Source organism: Hordeum vulgare, chromosome 1H (assembly GCF_904849725.1).
Source record: "Hordeum vulgare subsp. vulgare chromosome 1H, MorexV3_pseudomolecules_assembly, whole genome shotgun sequence".
Taxonomy (NCBI): Eukaryota; Viridiplantae; Streptophyta; class Magnoliopsida; order Poales; family Poaceae; genus Hordeum; species Hordeum vulgare.
Genome location: NC_058518.1, coordinates 40,095,658 through 40,101,582, shown reverse-complemented (window position 1 = coordinate 40,101,582; position 5,925 = coordinate 40,095,658).

The following is a 5,925-nucleotide window of genomic DNA, read 5'->3' as shown; positions in this document are numbered from 1 at the left end:
AAAGCACAACCATAGCCATGGATCCAAATCACCAATGCTCCCAACCCTAGAACAAGAAAACACCAACCAAGAGAATAAAGGGAGGAGCTTTACCGGAGTCCATGGCACTTGGTGGAGGAAGGAGGAGTGGAGCAAACCCTCCAACTCAACGGAGAGAAGGGGCTCCACAGATAGAGATCCAAATAGGGGGAGTTCGGGGTTGGGGAGGGAAGAGCCACGAGGAAGAAGAAAGAGGGCAGGAAAAAACGGGCTCCCCCTCCTTTATATAGTCCAAGGGGTACGGGCCAGCGGTAGTACCGCTGGGGTCCTGGCGGTAGTACCGCTACCCCTGGCGGTAGTACTGCTGCCTGCAGCGGTAGTATCGCTGGGGTCCTGGCGGTAGTACCGCTCCCCCTTGAGACAGCCCTAAAAGTTCTAGTCAGGTCGTGGTAGATTGGGGTCCTGGCGGTAGTACCGCTACCCCTGGCGGTAGTACCGCTCGGGTCCTGGCGGTAGTACCGCTGGGGTCCTGGCGGTAGTACCGCTACCCCTGGCGGTAGTACCGCTGCAAATGGCACAACAAGACATACGAGTTGAGAAAGACGTGGGCAAACGACAAGTCAGTGTAATAAGAAGATAGCACCAGCAAGATATACTGACTCGTCATTTTGTATCCTTTCTTCCATATGAGAGAAAGGTGGGGGCGGTGGCCGAGGCCACCTATGTTTGAGACAAAGGTATGACACCACGAAGAATTATCCTTGGGTTCATGACCAACACTCGTCTTTGAAGCACAAGTGCCATTTGGTAATGGCTAAAGTGAAAGACTAGATCAATTTATGCATAATGGGGGGAGGAAGAGTTCATTGAGAGAACAACACCCCCCCCTATGTCCATGCCTACATCTAGAACAAGATCGAATGCATAGTGAGGTGCACAGTGCCTAGCTTCAATCCACATTACTTGAATCAATGATATTTAGCTCATGCCTTAACTCCCGGAACCTTGCTTCATCTAGGGGCTTAGTGAAAATATCTGCAAGTTTCTCTTCAGTGTGGATGAAGTGAACCTCAATATCACCAAGCTTGATATGTTCACGAATGAAGTGATGGCGAATATCAATATGCTTGGTCTTGCTATATTGCACTGGGTTGAGGGAAATCTTGATTGCACTTTGATTGTCACATAGAAGAGGCACTTTGTCACAAGTGACACCGTAATCCTTTAAAGTTTGTCTCATCCATAGCAATTGTGCACAACAACTTGCAGCTGCCACATACTCAGCTTCGGTGGATGATAGTGAGACACAATTCTGCTTCTTTGAAGACCAACTTACCAGTGAGCGACCAAGGAATTGGCATCCTCCAGAAGTTGACTTCCTCTCCACACAATCTCCTGCCCAATCTGAGTCAGAATAGCCAACTAGGTTGAAGTTTGCTCCTTTGGGATACCATAGACCAAAGTTTGGGGTATGAGCCAAATATCGAAAGATTCGCTTAACAGCCATATAATGACTTTCTTTTGGTGCGGATTGAAACCGTGCACATATCCCTACACTCAACATAATATTTGTTCTAGATGCACAAAGGTAAAGGAGGGATCCAATCATGGAGCGATATACCTTTTGATCCACTGCTTTACCATTGGGATCACTGTCAAGCTTGCATCTTGTTGGCATGGGGAACTTGACCGGCTTGACATCTTCAAGCTCGAACCGTTTGAGCATGTCTTGAGTGTACTTGGCTTGTTTGATGAAGGTCCCTTCTAGGCCTTGTTTAATCTCGAATCCGAGGAAGAACTTCAACTCTCCCATCATGGACATCTCAAATTTCTCGGTCATTAGTGCAGCAAATTCTTCATTGAAGGAAATGTTAGGAGAACCAAAAATAATATCATCAACATATAGTTGGCATATGAAAAAATCCCCTTTAACCCTCTTAGTAAAAAGAGTGGGATCTATCTTCCCAATTTCAAACCCACGATCTTGTAACAACTCAGTAAGATACTCATACCACGCACGTGGGGCTTGTTTAAGGCCATAGAGTGCCTTATTAAGTTTGTACACATGATTGGGGAGCTTGGGATGTTCGAATACCGGGGGTTGTTTGACATAGACCAACTCATTTAAAGGACCATTAAGAAAGGCACTTTTCACATCCATTTGTTGTAATTTGAAATTATGATGAGAAGCAAATGCAAGCAACATGCGAATAGATTCTAGACGAGCAACAGGGGCAAAGGTTTCACCGTAGTCGATACCCTCGACTTGGGAGTAGCCTTGAGCCACCAATCTTGCCTTATTTCAAATCACAATCCCATTGGCATCTTGCTTGTTTTTGAAAATCCATTTGGTCCCGATGACATTATGTTCCTCCTTTGGTCTTGGCACTAAATCCCAGACTTGGTTACGCTCAAAGTTGTTAAGTTCTTCATGCATGGCCATCAGCCAATCCTCATCATCGAGCGCTTCCTGTACCTTGAGTACTCATCAACAATCACCAAGCAGTACTTTCTGCCTCCAAGACTATCAAATGATGGAGGACCGAAAAGATCCATATGGAGGAGCTCCAATGGCCTCTTAGTGTAAATGAGAGTCGTTGAACGATGAGCAGTTTCATGAATCTTTCCTTCAATGCAGGCACTGCAAGCACGATCTCTAGCAAAACTCACATTTGTTAGTCCACGAATATGGTCCCCTTTTAGAAGACTTTGCAAGGACCTCATATTGACATGAGCTAGTCGGCGATGCCAAAGCCAGCCCACATCAACTTTAGCCATTAAACACGCCGCAGTCTTAGTGGGTTGCTTTGAGAAGTTCACCACATAAAGACAATTTTCGACATATCCAACATAGGCTACTTTAAGAGTCTTGCTCCACAGGAGGACCACAGTATCAAGATTAAAGAAGGTGGAAAAACCCTTAATTGCAAGTTGACGAACCGAAAGTAAATTGTAGGCAAGAGACTCGACAAGCATGACCTTCTCAATAGATAACTCTTGAGAGATGACCACCTTACCAAATCCCAATACCTTTGACGAGGATGCATCGGCGAATTGGACATGGGTGGGCATAGGTGGAGAAGGATGCACATCCACCACTAAGTCCTTGCTTCCGGTCATATGATTTGTTGCTCCACTATCGAGCAACCATGACACCCCACCAGAAGCAAACTCCTGCAATAGATCAAGGCTTGGTTTTAGGTACCCATTTTTTAATGGGTCCTTTAATGTTAGAGACAAGGGTCTTAGGAACCCAGATAGCCCATTCAATGGACTCATAGTAAGAACCAACAAATCTGGCATAAACATGCCCATCACTAGCATGACATAAGACATAGGAAGAATTGAGTTTGCCGGCTGTGTTCGTAGGAATGGTTTTGCCCTTCTTGACGTTACCATCGTCCACCTTGTTCCTGTTCACCTCCTGAGTCCCTTCGCCCTCTTTGACAAAGATGTCCATGAGGGTAGGGGGTCGTTTGTTCTTGTTCCTCCTTTTTCCTTTTGACTTGGAGGTAAGTCCAAGTCCCTCCTTTCCTACAACACCCTTTTGATTGCTCAAGAGGTTGTTCAGGCTCTTCTCACCTTGTATGCATGCCACAAGGCCCTTCTCAAGTTTCTCCTTTAACTTGGCATTTTCCTCCACAAGATGTACATGCTCACAACAAGGATTAGTTGTACAAGCATTATCAATTAACACAAAGGGAGGACAAGTAGAGATCTCCTTGGTAAGCTTTGCTTGGAGTTGATCATGAGACTCTTTCAGAGAGAAATGAACACCTTTGAAGACCTTGTGAGCCTTGTCAAGTGTGTCAAACTCCACTTTGAGTCTGTCATGGCCAACCCCAAGAGCATACTTCTCAGACTTAAGCATACGAGTAAGAACAGTATCATGATCTAGTTTCTTTTGCATTTTAGCGCAGTCATCATTGTATGACTCCTCAAGAGCCAAACGAAGAGTGCGCTCCTCTTCTAGAGCAATAGATAATTCAGCAATTTCATTGGCATAGTCACGACTGTGTCCCTGAAGCTCGGAGATGGTCTCCTCATGAGACTCGATGAGGTCATTGGCCTCACCCAGTTGTTCCAAGAGAACCACAAAGTGCTTCTTGGATTCTCCCTTAATAGTGCATAGAAACTTGTCAAGATCATGCTCATTAAGTTCCTCAACATCACTATCATCAACACAATTTAACAATGAAGGAGCAGTAGCGATGTTGGTCTTAATGATGGGGGTTACCTGATTGATACCTTTTGCCATGAGGCACTTGGCGATGTGGTTCTCGTTGGGGGCGTTGAAGAGAGACACCTTCTTGGGAGAGGGGGTGGCAATAGCAATAGTTGCCGTTGCCACTGTATCATCATCATCATCATCATCGGAAGGGTACTCTTCAAGGGCCACCATGCCCTTTGGGTGAGGTTTCTTCACAAAGTTGTTCTTGATTGGGAATGACTTGGTTTTGTCTTTGCGAATGAGCTTGCCCCCATTGTCTTCCCTTTTCTCATAGGGACATTCGGCCACGAAGTGACTCACGTTACCATAGTTATAGCATGTCCTCACTCGTTGCTTGGGTTTGAACCCACTCGAGTTGTTCTTGGTGAAGGTGGGTCTTGAGTTCCTCTTGTTGCCCCAGAATTGCCTTGACACAAGAGCCATGTGCTCATGATAAGCATACTTCGTGTCTTCAGGGCAGCTCTCCTCTTCCTCATCCTCTTCTTCTTCTTCAAAAGTTGCTTTTGCCTTTAACGCAAGGTTTGGTGAAGCCGTCTTTGAGCAAACACGAGCAAGTGCATTGTCAGCTGTCTCGTTCATGATTGACATTGCAATGAATTCATCCAACACCTCACTGGAAGACAAGGAGTGGAAGTCTGGTCGTTGACGAATGACAGATGACATGGCTTTATTGAAAGGCATGATGGCTTTGAGAAACTTGCGCTTGACCCATGTATCATCCACATCCTTGCTCCCATGGTCCTTGAGTGCCACAGCAATAGCAGTCACCCTCCGATAGAGATCACGAGGGTCCTCGTCTTCCTTCATCACAAACTCATCGGCCTTATCGAGTACCACTTCATAGTTGGACCGTTGAATGCTTGAGCTTCCCTTGTACAACACCATAATGTGCTCCCAACAGTCCTTGGCCAAAGTGAAGGGACGCAAGTGAGGAAGATCTTCAGGTGGCACTGCAGACTGGAGAATAAACAAAGCAGAGTGATTATATTGATTGTCCGCTTCTTCTCTTGGAGTGAGGTTGCTTGGATCATGGGGATAATATCCATGCTCGATGATTCTCCACAAATTTGTTGAGCTGTGATTCAAATGAGACTTAATAGAAAATACCCAGTTAGAAAAATCACCTTTTACAAGCTTAGGAGGAGGACCAACAGGATTAAGACGTAGTGTGGGAACCGGTCCTCCATAGACTAAGGGTGGTGGAACAGATGCATACGTCCCATTCCCATTATTTTCGAGAGGACGGGAAGGTTGCATACCTTTAGCCGTTTCCCTGGCAGAATTGGCCTCCGAATCCGTGGTGGTGGGTTTAACCACCAATGCCGGTTCGGGAGAGTTTTTAATTCCCTCAATTAACTCTTTAAGCATGGTCTTGACCTCGTTCGTCATGGACGTCTTGAGTGCGGCCGTAGCTGTATTCAAGTCGTCCCTTGTGATCGAAGTCAAGTCCATGCCCTCGGTTTGTGCACGGGGAACTCCCTCATCATCTTCCATACTCTTCGGGTGGTTAAACCCTTAATAAAGAGACGTGGCTCTGATACCAATTGAAAGGATCGATATGGTTGACTAGAGGGGGTGAATAGGCAACGACCACTTTTTAATTAATCTTAGCAAGTTAGGGTAAGCATCATACGGGTTCACTAAAATTGCAACATCGAGGTGAACCTATATGAAGCTAACAACAAGAACAGCTAAGACAAGTAAGAGATAGACAA